Below are 13,272 nucleotides of genomic sequence, written 5' to 3'. Positions count from 1 at the left end.
GACGGTAAAACATAATGGACAAAGCGTCGTGTCTGCAGCCAGCCAGCTGTCAATCATAGGTGTAAACACGCCCTTTTTAGATTTGTTAATATAACATTAAAAACAATTATTTCAGCGAGAAAAGAAAAATTGTGTGTATTGAAGCATCTTAAACACTATTTTTTCGAATAAAAAGTTGTAGATACAAAAATAGTTTTAGGTGAGAAAAGTGACACGGAAAGTTGGCTACTTGGCCATTGAAATACATGGGGATGGGCGGAGTTACACATTGTACTGCAACCAGCCACCAGGGGGCTCTGGACTAGCGCTCGCATCACTCTCAACAGACGGCACACTGTCCAGTTCTATATATACAGTCTATGGTCCTGAACATAGACTGTATATATATACAGTCTATGGTCCTGAATGCACTTTAAATCGTTAAGGTTAGCGCCTGCGCACTACGGCTTAACTGTGATACTCTGCCCCACCAACTGGGGGCGGTACGTCGAGCCTGAAAGTAGGACACAACCACCAAAGAAGCCTGAAACGCATGAAGAAAAGAATAACGTGGGATGTGCGAGCTCAACGAAGGAAGAGCTGATGAAGGAAAAAGCACCACGAGTACGTTCGCCTGTCTGCTGGGAAGTTTGATAAGCTGGCCCATCGCATCGCTCCATTTATCATCCACCAGAACACACACAGCACACCTGTTGGTATAGCTGAGAGACTAGCTTAGCCTACTTGCTTATTAGGCTACTTAGGCTACAAGCCTAAGTGACTCGGTGCTCCGAGGGCAGCAATAATTGGGACATTTTTCTAAACACAGCATGGTAAGAACGAGTTGTGCGTAGCTGCTACATATGTCCTCAGTTAAATTTGTATTGAGTCTTCACACCTGCCTCATACCAAAAAGTATGAACCAAAAACCTGTAAATATGACGTGTCAATAAAAGTTTTGAAGTAACTATTTGTGTTCATAATGTATAATGTCTCACTGTGATAATGGGTGTATTTAGAGCGAGAGGTAGCCTAGGTTATTCCTTCAATTATTATGATAATGCATATCCGGTGTTGACAGGCGAGTTTCGAGATTTGAGTTCAGCATTGTTCAGGAGCTAGGTGATAATGATTGCACCTGGGAGAGGTAGGCTACATTCCCTTTATTATTATAATCACTATTGATAACGCATTATATACGGAACAGGCGAGAATGCATCTCGATCAGCAAGTGTTACTGGGTTTCGCCTGAGCGTTGTAGATAGATACCTTTATATGGCTCTGGGTTTCGCGATTTGATTTCAGCATTGTTCAGTAATAGGTGCTAGGCTACGCTCATTTTTAAAAGATGCATTTAATCCGAAGTCATATGTCAGCTCTCTATGCAGGGAGCAGGGCTGTCACTTTTTATTTGAACATGACGTGAAATATCCGTAGTCAAACTATAAATAAACGATTCGGTTTTTAGTGCTGTGTAGCGCATTTCTACAGTCTATGATTAGTTTTACTTTATTGTTTGCCATCTCATTCAGTGCTACATGATCCAGGGCTCATGACCAAAGCAAGCCAATATAATAGCCAGTAGCCACAATGAGCCATATGCAGCCACCCTGTTTCGACAATCAGGTGACGTACAGAACGGCCAGCAGATAATTACGTCCCCAACTCATCTAAAATGTGGTGTCTTGAAATACTTTGGGTTCAACAACATAAAGTGACCGTTAAATATAATGTTAAAGAATGTATCTGTGGATAATTGTGGCTTTAATCGGTCGAAGTTGACTCCATGTCGTGGTGTCTCACGTAAGCCAGGCAAGCTGAGGACAGGCGCTCTCTCTGTTCCATCGTCGTAATGGTAACCAAACAAGTCTTCTTCTGTCTAGGTTTGTTTGTAGGTTTAAGTGTTGTTCTTCTATGTGGTCCACCTACTGGAGGGGAGTGTTTACAGCAGTTCCGTTTCACACATGCGCAGTCTACGCGTCACTTTGACGCGCGGTCTTAAAATTCGGTCGACTCAAAGACGCGACGCATGCTGTAAAAATGACGCAATTCTCGTCACGCGCTCACCAGTGCCGCGTGCGCGGGACACAGACACCATAAGCTTTAGCCTTCCCACTGTCTTAGAGCACTTTGTGCTTATGATGCCCATAAAAAATCAGTTTGAAAGTTTAAATGAAGAAAATAATGAGATGGCTCCTGCTCAAGAGTTATACACTCAGTTTTTAAATCTGTGTGGCCCTTTTAGCACCAATGAATGAAGTCTCTGTTGTGATAGTTAAAGACGCGACGCATGCTGTAAAAATGACGCAATTCTCGTCACGCGCTCACCAGTGCCGCGTGCGCGGGACGCAGACGCGGGAGCGTACCATACGCTTAAGAGCGTCGTAAAGTCCCTCTCACGAACGCCTTGAGATTTGCCGACTGTTTCCCGAAACCATCGTAGCTTAAGAAGGTTGTGAAAACAGTCCTAAATCTACGAGTGCTCCAGAGTTCTCGTTACCGGCTAAGAGCATCTGGTAACACTTTACTTGATGGGTGAGTTCATAACACATTCATAGCAGCTGTCATAAACTGCACATAAAGCATTCATGACTGTTTCATGAGACATGACTCAACATTCATAACAAACCTTTCATGAATGTGTAAGACAGAATGACGACAACTTGTCAAAATAAAAGTCCAACAAGTCGCAAAGCAGAATTGCCGTTCAATAATGTGATGAAAAGCGGACAAAAATGCAATCCAGTTATGAAACGAGACGTTGCCAGAATAGTTTGCCATTATCTTTGCTAAGTGAAGGCTCTAATGTATTAGGCCTATGAGGTAAAAGCAGAGAAAGGAACAAAATCTAAGACTAGACTACACATTTCCTCACTTTCTCGACTTCTTTCTTCTCTTCAAACACCGCGAAAAATTATTGCATGGTGCAACAATCTAATCTTAAATAATTACAATTATTTATGTCCGTGTGTGGTAGGCTATATAACCTACTTGGAATGCTTAGGGACCGTTCGTTATTTATAAACGGGGTCACCGGAGGAAAATAGGGGAGGGTCATGTCTTTTTATTCTTTGTTGAGGGGAGGGTCACCTAACTTTTTTTTGTCTAGAAGGGAGGGTCACCCATCTTTTGTATTAATGAAAACAGCAAAAAATCAAAGTGGCTTGTTTGATTGTTAATTTCTGTCGCCATATAACGTTCTCTTTCGTTCCATAGCTCTGTCAACATTGAACAATGAAAATAAGGGTGATTTCCCGGGTTTCTCACGCAAAATACGGAAAATGTCAACATTCGTCCCCATTAACGTTGGAAGGGTTAGAGCAACAAAGTAGCCTACTTTATTCATGCCTAACAGCCTATATCCAATTGGTCAACTTTATCCAGCCCTAAAAAAGCTAAATTTAACTTTGGTTTACTTGTAGTTTACCGTGTAGCCTAACTTTAAACAGTGTGCATGCTTAACATAGCCTAAAGCATACTTGTGCTTCATTCATCCACACATCCAGCTCCTAACGTTTTGACAAGCATTTCTACCAATTGACCTTGTTCCTGCCCATCTCTAGCTTTGCTGTCTCCATCCTTTCTGTTTTTGTTGTTTGCAAAAAAATATATAGTATTTATTGGTAACCAGCAACAGTGCAATTTGTTATTCGCTGTCATTCTCTCTCCTGCCAACAAAAATGTGTTACGTTCCAAGTAGCAGTGCGTAATTCTGCTTCATAAAGTTGAACAAATACATTTGGTCATATAAATAGCCAGTTTATGGTCTACAGTGTAGTTGGTAAGTTATGGTAGGCCAACTTGGAGTGAATATACAGGGGGAATTCTTTGTCTAGCTGAGTAGCCTGGCAGGTGCGCACGTAGGCATAGCCTACGGCCGAACACTGCAAGCGCTAATAATTCGTGCTCTCACGACAACCACGTCGTTAACTTAAATAGGCCTAGGTTAACATCACTCTGAGTTCGCATTCAAGCAAGCAAAACGATGATTTGAATACATCTGTTTCTCTGGAAGGGCAAGGGGTAACAACAGGACAACACAGAGACAGGCCAGAATGCAGGACTAATGTTATGAGAGTATTACACTAATATGGGATATTCTACGGAAAAATATATTAAAACGGCAGGACAGCGGGGAAACGTTAAAATGATAAACCCGGAAAAAGTTGGCATGTTAGGTATTTTTCGGTCCCTGTGATTTTTTGTGAAATTGTGCAAACGGCCTTTTCAAGTCATTTGAGAAGGAAGGAGTGTAGCAAGCTCCCAAATTGACGCTCGCCTGAGAAATTGAGTTTTGGATAATGTTCAGCTTCGTCAGCTTTACAATGACTGAGGAAGCCTAGAGACGAGTCCATAGCAACAAGTTCATGTGTTGAATTTGTTATTACCCAGTGTGCTTTGTTGAATGGTCTCAATGCTTTATTGTTTTATTTCATGTGAATAATTACTAGAGGAGTAACTTTTCAAGTAGGCTAATGCAGTTGCAGGAAGTGTGCATTTAGTTTCCATTGTTTTTCCACAACAATGTTAGTGAGTAAATCTACTGAAATGGCCACCATCTTGGTGAAGTGTGATGTGTAAGATCAGAAAGCAGAGGTAGGTTTTAGGGCGGTAGCATGTGTTGATGTGTTTTCATAGCGCGTAACAGCGTCGGCGGAAGACATCGACAATTGGCCGGGGAGGGTCATGTCATTTTTGAAAATGCTGCTGGAGGGTCGTTGAAAATTATATAGCAGCCAGGGGAGGGTCATGCAACTTTTCATCGAAGCACTTAAAATCCCTCCGGTGATCCCGTTTATAAATAACGAACGGTCCCTTAGTTTGCCTAATGCCTACCAAAAAAATAGTAGCCTATAGGCTATGTGATAACAGGCTGCTTCTCTGCAAGCTATCTGTCTGATTATTTAGGCTAAACGTGGCAAACTCAGCCTGGATTTATGAAGATTTTAATTCATTTCATAAAACTTGATGACGATGATCGTTCGTTTGTTATTATCACAAACTCACCTTTTCCGATAAAGGTTGAGTCGTCTCATATGACAACCGCGACAATCTCCTTCTAGGGCTGCTTATGCAGGCTCTGCTCAGGTTCCGGTCGCGTGCAGCGCTGAAGCCACGTAAACAGAGTTTGCCCTTCCCCTTCCCCTACTGACTTTCACTTTCGGTGCCCGAATGGAAGTGAATGAGGCTTTTGCGATTTTTTTTTTTATCTAGGCCTACGTGAAATTCTGCATCCATTGTACGATTTATTTATTTATTTTCCCCATTGGAAGGGCAACATGAGTCAAGAAGGGCATATGGGCAGTTGCCTGAGCAACCCCCCTGTGCACGTCCCTGCTGCTTTCCATGCTTATCAGTAAATTGTACATCAAGCCGATCAACTTTTTGTTGCTTTGCCTTATGTACCTAAATAATTCTGTATCCTTTAGGTTATATTTGCTTTTTAATTCACTGAATGGTGCAACAGAGCTGTGATTTGTGACATCTGACAACCGCTGGATTCCAGCTTTTATCCATGTTTCCCAGTATAGCTGGGGGCTCTGTATATTTATTGACGGGTTGTTGCATATTTCTATGTGCCTAGGAAGCCCTATTTCTTGATGTTTAATTCTCCCGCCTTTTCGGCAGGAATGAAACAGCATGAACCATATTGTTTCTCCCGTATTTTATTTGGCAAATCTGACAACAGTTAGCTTACATTTCAAATCATAGCCAGGCTACTTCTTTCTCTTTATTGCCATGGTGGTACGCATTTAGAATAAAGAATAATGTTCGCGAACCCTTTTGTTTTGTTAGCAGCATAAAAACAAGCCTACCATCGGCCTATCCGCAAATTTAAAACAAAAGGGATGACTTGAACGATGAAGAAGTCGGACATATAGGCATAGTTCATATTGAAAAAAAATTATATACAATTTGGAACTGTAGCTTTTCCTCACCGCAGTTTTTTAATGCCATTTAATCATAACGTTAGCGTGTGCAGCCTGCACTATACTGGCTTAAGATTCGCGACGAGATGAGCTGCAGCATTCTATAAACTAGCAACTTGATGCAACATTCTAAAACCTTGCAACTAGGGCTGTAACGATACACCAACCTCACAATTCGGTTTGAATCACGATTTTTGACCCACGGTTCGATACAAACCTCGATTTTTTTTCTTGTTTTTGGGGTGGGGGTGTTATTTAAAAAAAAAATATTAAATAACATTTCAATAGCCTACCTTAGAACACCAGATGATTACAAAATATAATGTAATATATCTGTATTATTTTATATCCTGATATAAAAAGAGAGAATGCTGAATGTCTGATATTTGACAGCACACTTAATGCAGCACACTTAATGCAGATGACAGCACACTTAATGCAGATTAGCCTATAGCCTAGGCCTACTATTTCTATTATAACTCTACCTCTTTAATTAGCTGTCTGGCTGAAGGCTGGAAATATACACGGGTTTCCCGTTTACCAACAAAACTAGATGCGCGCGCAGCCGTGGGGCAGAAGACACTTGGTGGCCGTCCACAACGTTATAAACTTAACCTAAATAGTCGGCTGCTGTAAGCTACAATCGGATTTTATTGTATACCCCTGTTGTCTCAATGATAATAACATCTCATTTCAGACTATATTTCAAAGTTTGCCGTTCATTTGCATTATTAATATAAAATCGTATTGTGTCATTTTTGGCGAAGACATGCATTCCGTTAGGGATATTGAACATTTAACATTCTCTAACCATTGTGATTTCGAATTGGTGCAGTTTTCAGCACAAAAACTCATTTTATTCTTTTGCTCTTTTGCATTGCTCTATGCCGGGGCACCGGAAATTGGCACATGATATTTGGTGGGTATGTAGCCCCACTAGACTTTTACGGAAACATTTTGTTTGGTCCCCGGGGGCCACTCACCCACCCTGCTTTGCTGATGGAAGATATAGGACACCTGTCTACTAGCCCTGACCAAAACCGTAATGTTTAATTCTCCCGCCTTTTCGGCAGGAATGAAACAGCATGAACCATATTGTTTCTCCCATATTTTATTTGGCAAATCTGACAACAGTTAGCTTACATTTCAAATCATAGCCAGGCTACTTCTTTCTCTTTATTGCCATGGTGGTACGCATTTAGAATAAAGAATAATGTTCGCGAACCCTTTTGTTTTGTTAGCAGCATAAAAACAAGCCTACCATCGGCCTATCCGCAAATTTAAAACAAAGGGATGAATTGAACGATGAAGAAGTCGGACATGTAGGCATAGTTCATATTGAAAAAAAATTATATACAATTTGGAACTGTAGCTTTTCCTCACCGCAGTTTTTTAATGCCATTCAATCATAACGTTAGCGTGTGCAGCCTGTTCTATGGTGCTTTTTTGCCTCTTGGTTGCGCACGCATGTTTTCGTGACGTTGCATAGAAATCCATGTATTGTAAACAAAGTAGCATAGTTGGCTAGTTTATCATAGTATAGCAGTGTTTCCCACAGTATTGAATTCCATTTATGGGGGTTGGTTTACAGAATTGACTTGAATACAACAGTTTTAACAAATTAGCACAGCGTGGTTATGATGCTAGCCAGATTTAAGCACAATTTAGTACAACCTGGAAAATCATTGTGTGGTGGTCAATGTTGATATTGTGGTGGGCCGCCACAAATAAGTCAGGGAAACACTGTATAGTGATTGGACTGTTCAGTTTCCCCATGTGTGTTTAAGTTTCAAGGTAATACTTGTTCTCCATGGGACAGGCCCTTTTGGGAAACATTGGTATTGAGATGATCAGTCAACTTGAATGCAAGAGTTTTAAATGTGTGCAGCATGCTAATGATGCTAAGCGGATAATTTAGCTAGTCGTCTTCTGTGCATCCTTGCTTTCACGATTGTGAATGTTTTATTTGGATTGTGCTGGCTGAGTCGCACATGTCCATTGGGCGAGAGAGGGAAAGGGAGGGAGAGCGAGAGAGAGCGGGGCGGGGGGTTTACTTCTATACTGTTTGGTATAGTTGAACACATAGTCTACAATGAAAGCAAGGAGAGGTATGAAATTATGATTTATTTATTTATTTTTGGACAACATAGGCTACCGGTAAGTAAAGCGGGAGATGTGTGTTGCTTATGCTGCGGCATAAGCTGAAAGCACTGTGTGAAACACCAGAAAGGGTGTGTCGCGGTTCTGCCTCTTTACACCGTGACACAGGATCGTGGATTTGAGTGTCGTTTTTTTTCCAGTTTCGAATCGCATATCGTTACAGCCCTACTTGCAACTGTAACTAGACATGGTGGATGCTTTGCAACGGCTTGCAACGACGAACATCTAATTCACACCGCTGCAACTTTCTGCAACGGGCTTTAAACAGAAGATCTGACGGGTTTTAGAAGATTAAATACAACCCGAAACTAAAAAACAGACCAGGGGCCCATTGCACAAAACTAGGATAAGGAATTAAGCCAGGATATCTTGGTTATCCTGGCTCAATTTATCCGTGATCCGGTTGCACAAAAGCGGGATAGGAGGCAGCAGGATATGTTATGGTATAAGTCACCATGGCGATTTATTCTGTGGAGCTAGCCTGCTAAATTCCAGGATCTAAATCTCATCCCTTATCTCAGTCAGCAGTCACCACAAACAGAAACCAATAGTTATTCCACTGCCCACCACACATTGTTATCACATATAACTAGACCCACTGTCATTATTTAAACGTTTGTGACACACATACTCGCCATTACATGTCATGCGACAATGTGACGTCACGGGAGCGCCGTAACTATTTTGCGCGTGATGGTCGCGACACTAGTTGCAATATTCTCCTAAACAGAGGTGTTGCTGTTTGTTGCTTTTGTGAAAAGGCTATCGCTACTACTTTACACCGTAGAAGAAGCAATGAAGCCGCTCTAGTTGCCATGGTGAATCAGTGAATCTGTGATCAGTGGCGGGGTCTATTTGAAGGAGCCGTGAGCGCACGCACTTATCCAGGATAGATTTCACCTGGTACATCCACCGAATTCATTGGATATACTGTATGAGGAACAGGATGAGATTCTGAGAATGCAGTGAGAGAAGGAAAAGGTAACATGCCTTTGACGTATTGGCTGCAATATGCAAAATATAGCTGTAGCAAACAGGCACAAAAGTAGCCTCCCGTAATACTCCCGTTTTCTTCAAAGGTAGAACGCTACAGACAACTCCAGGCTTCCATGCATGTTTGTTTGACACCGAATATAGCTGAAGTGCAAAACGAAAGTATGCATACCATTATCCTACTGTCCCCATCAATGCAGATATTTCAAATAAATATAAATATCATTGATTAGACTATGTTGGCTTTTGTGGAAGAGAGAATTCACAGTTTTAGTAGACCTAGTAGTATTGGGCAGTAGGCTATGCAGTCAGATAGGTCACCATGGGCATATTTGGATTAGCTACAGGTGGATTCACAAATAAATAAATTGGCCTAGGTACCTAGGCTACATTTGGCAGGATGGCCTACTTCATATACAGGCTAAATGCAAATCTGGTTATGCATTATATTATTTTACATTAACAAAATGTAGAAAAATAGAGCGGACTGAAAATAAAGTAGGCACTGATGTTCTTTAAAATCTTCTTTCCTATAAATGTTGTCAGTCATTCTTAATCATCGCAATTGGTGCGCTGGCATGTTTAACTGTTAGCTGCAGTGTAAAGTTAAATTATGTGTAAGTTAAGAACAGAACTGACTGTGCCCCCAGATTTTTTTCTGTGCTCCTTAAATGTTTGACTTGGGCGCACAAGTGCTCCTGGAAATTTTTTTTAGTGTAGAACCCTGCTAGATAATGAGAAAGGTTTTGATAGATCTATGTGCATTAACCCAAGTCACAATTTCATGAGCACCAGGTAAAACTGCAAAGCTGGTGTGAGTGATGTTGTACATGGGATCCAGGCAGTGGTAAGGTATGTAAGCCATGGCAGTCCAGTGTGAAAAATAATTATTTTGTTATTTTTAAATCTAATAGGCATAATGTTTCTGGATTCTCACTGAGGAGCACCTGCAACTGTGTTTCAAGAATCTTCACTCTGATTATCAATTCAGCATTTTCCCTTTTTAAATTCTCTTTCTGACCTGAGTCTGAGCAGCGGACTCTTCTAACAGACCTCTGGTATCTCACCAATCTGTATACATGTTACTATGACTACGTTTACACGAAGCAGGGTATTTTCCTAAACGAATATCTGGCCATCTACGTTTGCAAATAAAACTGCATGTACACGAGACTGTTTTTTAAAAAAATGTGTTTACACGAACCCGTGTACATACATGCTGTCATGAGCACGCCAAACCACAGTGGCAGCAACGATAGCCTCAAGCTCACATTAACCAATCAGAACCCTGAAAAGTCGCACGTGAGAACATGTAAATGTAAACATTGGTCGCACATTTGGTGTACTTCTGTCGCATACTGTGACGTTGGCTGCCCAAAACTCCGTTTACCACAGTTTAGAACCAAACGCATAAACAGAATTTTCCAAAAAAAACACTTGTTTTTTTGGATAACCGTTTTACGGGGCGAATTCTCCGTTTGCGTCTAAATGAAAGGCTCAAACGTAGGGAAATGTCTTCGGTTATAAAAATACACATGCTCATGTAAACGGGGTCTATGACTGCTTTTGGTTCTGAGATAAAATGATTGGAGCATGATCAGGACTCAGATAAATAAATAATTAAGTAGTAGTGTTTTTAAAGGGGAAAATCTGGTGTAAATTCTGGATATGCCTAGCATGATAACAAGTTCGAACGTTTGTTGGGGAGCAAAAAATTGCTAATCCGATGCATTCTAAACTAGCCTGTTTTTTGATGCTTCCAAAATGTTAACACTGCGATAGGGCATTTCTCATGGTAAAAAGATTGCTAATTTTAAACCATTTACGAGGCTCTAAGTAGCCGGCACTTCTTTGGTAGTATAATGAGGGTCCTAACATATAAAACAAGGCATTGACAACTTTGTAAATTTACAGATAGTTTAATAAAAAAGACTGTATACAGACAATACCTTGAGTCGTTTGCCGGTCGGTGCAATCTTGAAATTAAGTCACTACAACACAGATCTGTGTTGTTTCAAGATGGTGCCAACTGGCAAACGACACAAGGTATTGTCTGACATTTACGAACACTAACTTCATGAAGATAAATCAGTGTATTAGGGCCTAGACAGCATTTAGTTTTCACTAGGTGCGCCAAAAAAATGCCAGCGGGACCCTGGCAGGCATAGCAGTTAATGTGTTGCATAAAGTTAATAAGCAAGGCCAAACATAGCATTATCCATCAATGTCACAGTTGCATGTCTAGAATGATTTACTGTCATGTGTCTAAGTGAAACTAACTTAATTAATCTATGCCAAATCAATGTATAGATTGCATGTATAGGCTGCGGTATGTATAACTCCGGCAGGCATATGTCACATAAACCTAAGTTAGCCTACTAAGCATGGCCAAACAGCGTTATCTATGTTGTCGTGATTACATCGCAAGAGTAGGCTAATTTAGCCTACCATCATGTGTTTAGTGAAACTGACAGCATTTTTCATTTGATTACAATATGAGGACTGCACAGCTTTTCTGTGTAGGCAATGACAACCATCTTATTGACAGCAGCAATCCAAGCATTGCATTAATGTTTTTCTTGTGGAAGATTCTTTTGAGATAGTAAATTTGTTCCTGGTCTAAGGGAACAATTCGATGCGTTGTTACAATTTATCAGCATTTGTTAACCGGAAACCTTCTAGGAACAGCTGATGTCAATAATAAAACACATGAAAATTCCATGAAAGGGTCAATAGTACAAAATGTCAATCAACAAAATCACTACTTGAATTTTATGATACAGTTGGGTAACGTCACTTCTATTGACATCTCAAACAAAACAGCAAGCTAGCTCACCCCTCCCTCCCATGCAATTCAAACTGACATGAACGCGCATCTCGTTGGTGATTGGCTGGAACAGTGTGTGTATTGTTTCATGGTCCAGGCTGGACCAGGGGGGTATTCCATCAACCTCGCTAATGAAGGCGGTGCTTAACAGAAATAGCCTGGCTTGAACTAGCGTAGACTTTCACTTGGGGCTGAAGCCGTTCCATTAACTCAAGTTAGCGGCATCTTGGCCTCGTTTATTCAAGCGAGGTTTAGTTCAGCTTCATCTCTGCTCGTGCACGAGGTAGAACAGTAGACCAAAACAGTAGATTGACGAAAAAGAGGATATATGTCGTAAAATTAAGACAATACTAGACGATTTCTGTTCGATTTGGCAAGCTCAAAAACAACTTTGGCATATATTCAAAACTATATATAGCCTACGTTCTTATATTAAAAGAGTTCACTCCAAATTATTGTCTAGGTGTAGGTGGTCATAAAATAAATTATTATCAACATAATAGCCTATTGTCTCCCATAAGTCCCAAAGTGTTTGAAATAAAATTATCTGAAATGCAATGGCTTTCAATTCAATTTATGCCTAGTATTTAATCTGTGTAGCACACAGTTGATTTGACATTCATGAACAATCGTCGACACATGAAGCAGTTTTAATTATTAGCTGCCTAGGCTACAGAATAATTATCCTTTGGCTTGCATCAGATATAATATAGCCCACTGGCAAAGCTGTCACTGGACAGCCTACCAAATGTGCATGACCCTTTATCAGCAGTGGACATATGTCTTTCATCAAAGATTATAACTAAAAATGCCATTATCAAGGTGATAAACATTGTAGCCCATAATTCCGTTCCTATGCCGTCTCGTTGCACGTTACACCACCACCGAACGTAAGTGACGCAGAGTAGCATGATTCCTAGAACCACATGCATGTGAAGTTAAAACATTTTTAATTGTATAATCTTCATACATTCTTTGGAGCTAGTGAATGTGTAAATCCATGCTTGGTGCACTGTCGGAAAAAAACATTTCTATAGGCCTACTTCTATTTTGGACTTGTTTTCCGACTGATTGTTTTTTTTTTTGCAACACAGCTTAATTTAGCTTGAAAGTTAACCTGCTACGGAGCAGGTTAGTTCTGTGGCATAAATTCCCATGGTTACCAAGCTGGGATTCACGTTAACCTCATTAATGGAACGGAATTCTCACTAAAATTAGCGAGACTTAAGCCAGGCTGTTTTATTTTTAAATTTTTTACCATTTTTAGAGCCTGGGCTGTCAACAGAGACCCCGCTATTTTACAGAGTATTCAGGAGACAGGCAGCTAGCGGATCGTGAGGAGATGTTTGCTGTATGTGACAAAAAATGTGTTAGCTTAGAAAA

At 40.6% G+C, this 13,272-nt stretch overlaps 1 protein-coding gene across 1 annotated transcript in view; it reads right to left on the bottom strand.

Annotated features, from left to right (window-relative positions):
* The window catches only part of dock3 (dedicator of cytokinesis 3), an 835,931-nt gene that overhangs the window by 725,995 nt on the left and 96,664 nt on the right, over positions 1-13,272 (bottom strand).

Source organism: Alosa pseudoharengus, unplaced genomic scaffold (genome assembly GCF_046254945.1).
Source record: "Alosa pseudoharengus isolate Yale_2024_CS ecotype anadromous, Long Island Sound unplaced genomic scaffold, YU_APseudo_1.1 YU_APseudo_1.1_scf_5, whole genome shotgun sequence".
Lineage (NCBI taxonomy): Eukaryota > Metazoa > Chordata > Actinopteri > Clupeiformes > Clupeidae > Alosa > Alosa pseudoharengus.
The sequence above is the reverse complement of the archived record's forward strand: the minus strand, read 5'-3'. Positions and strand labels throughout refer to the sequence as shown.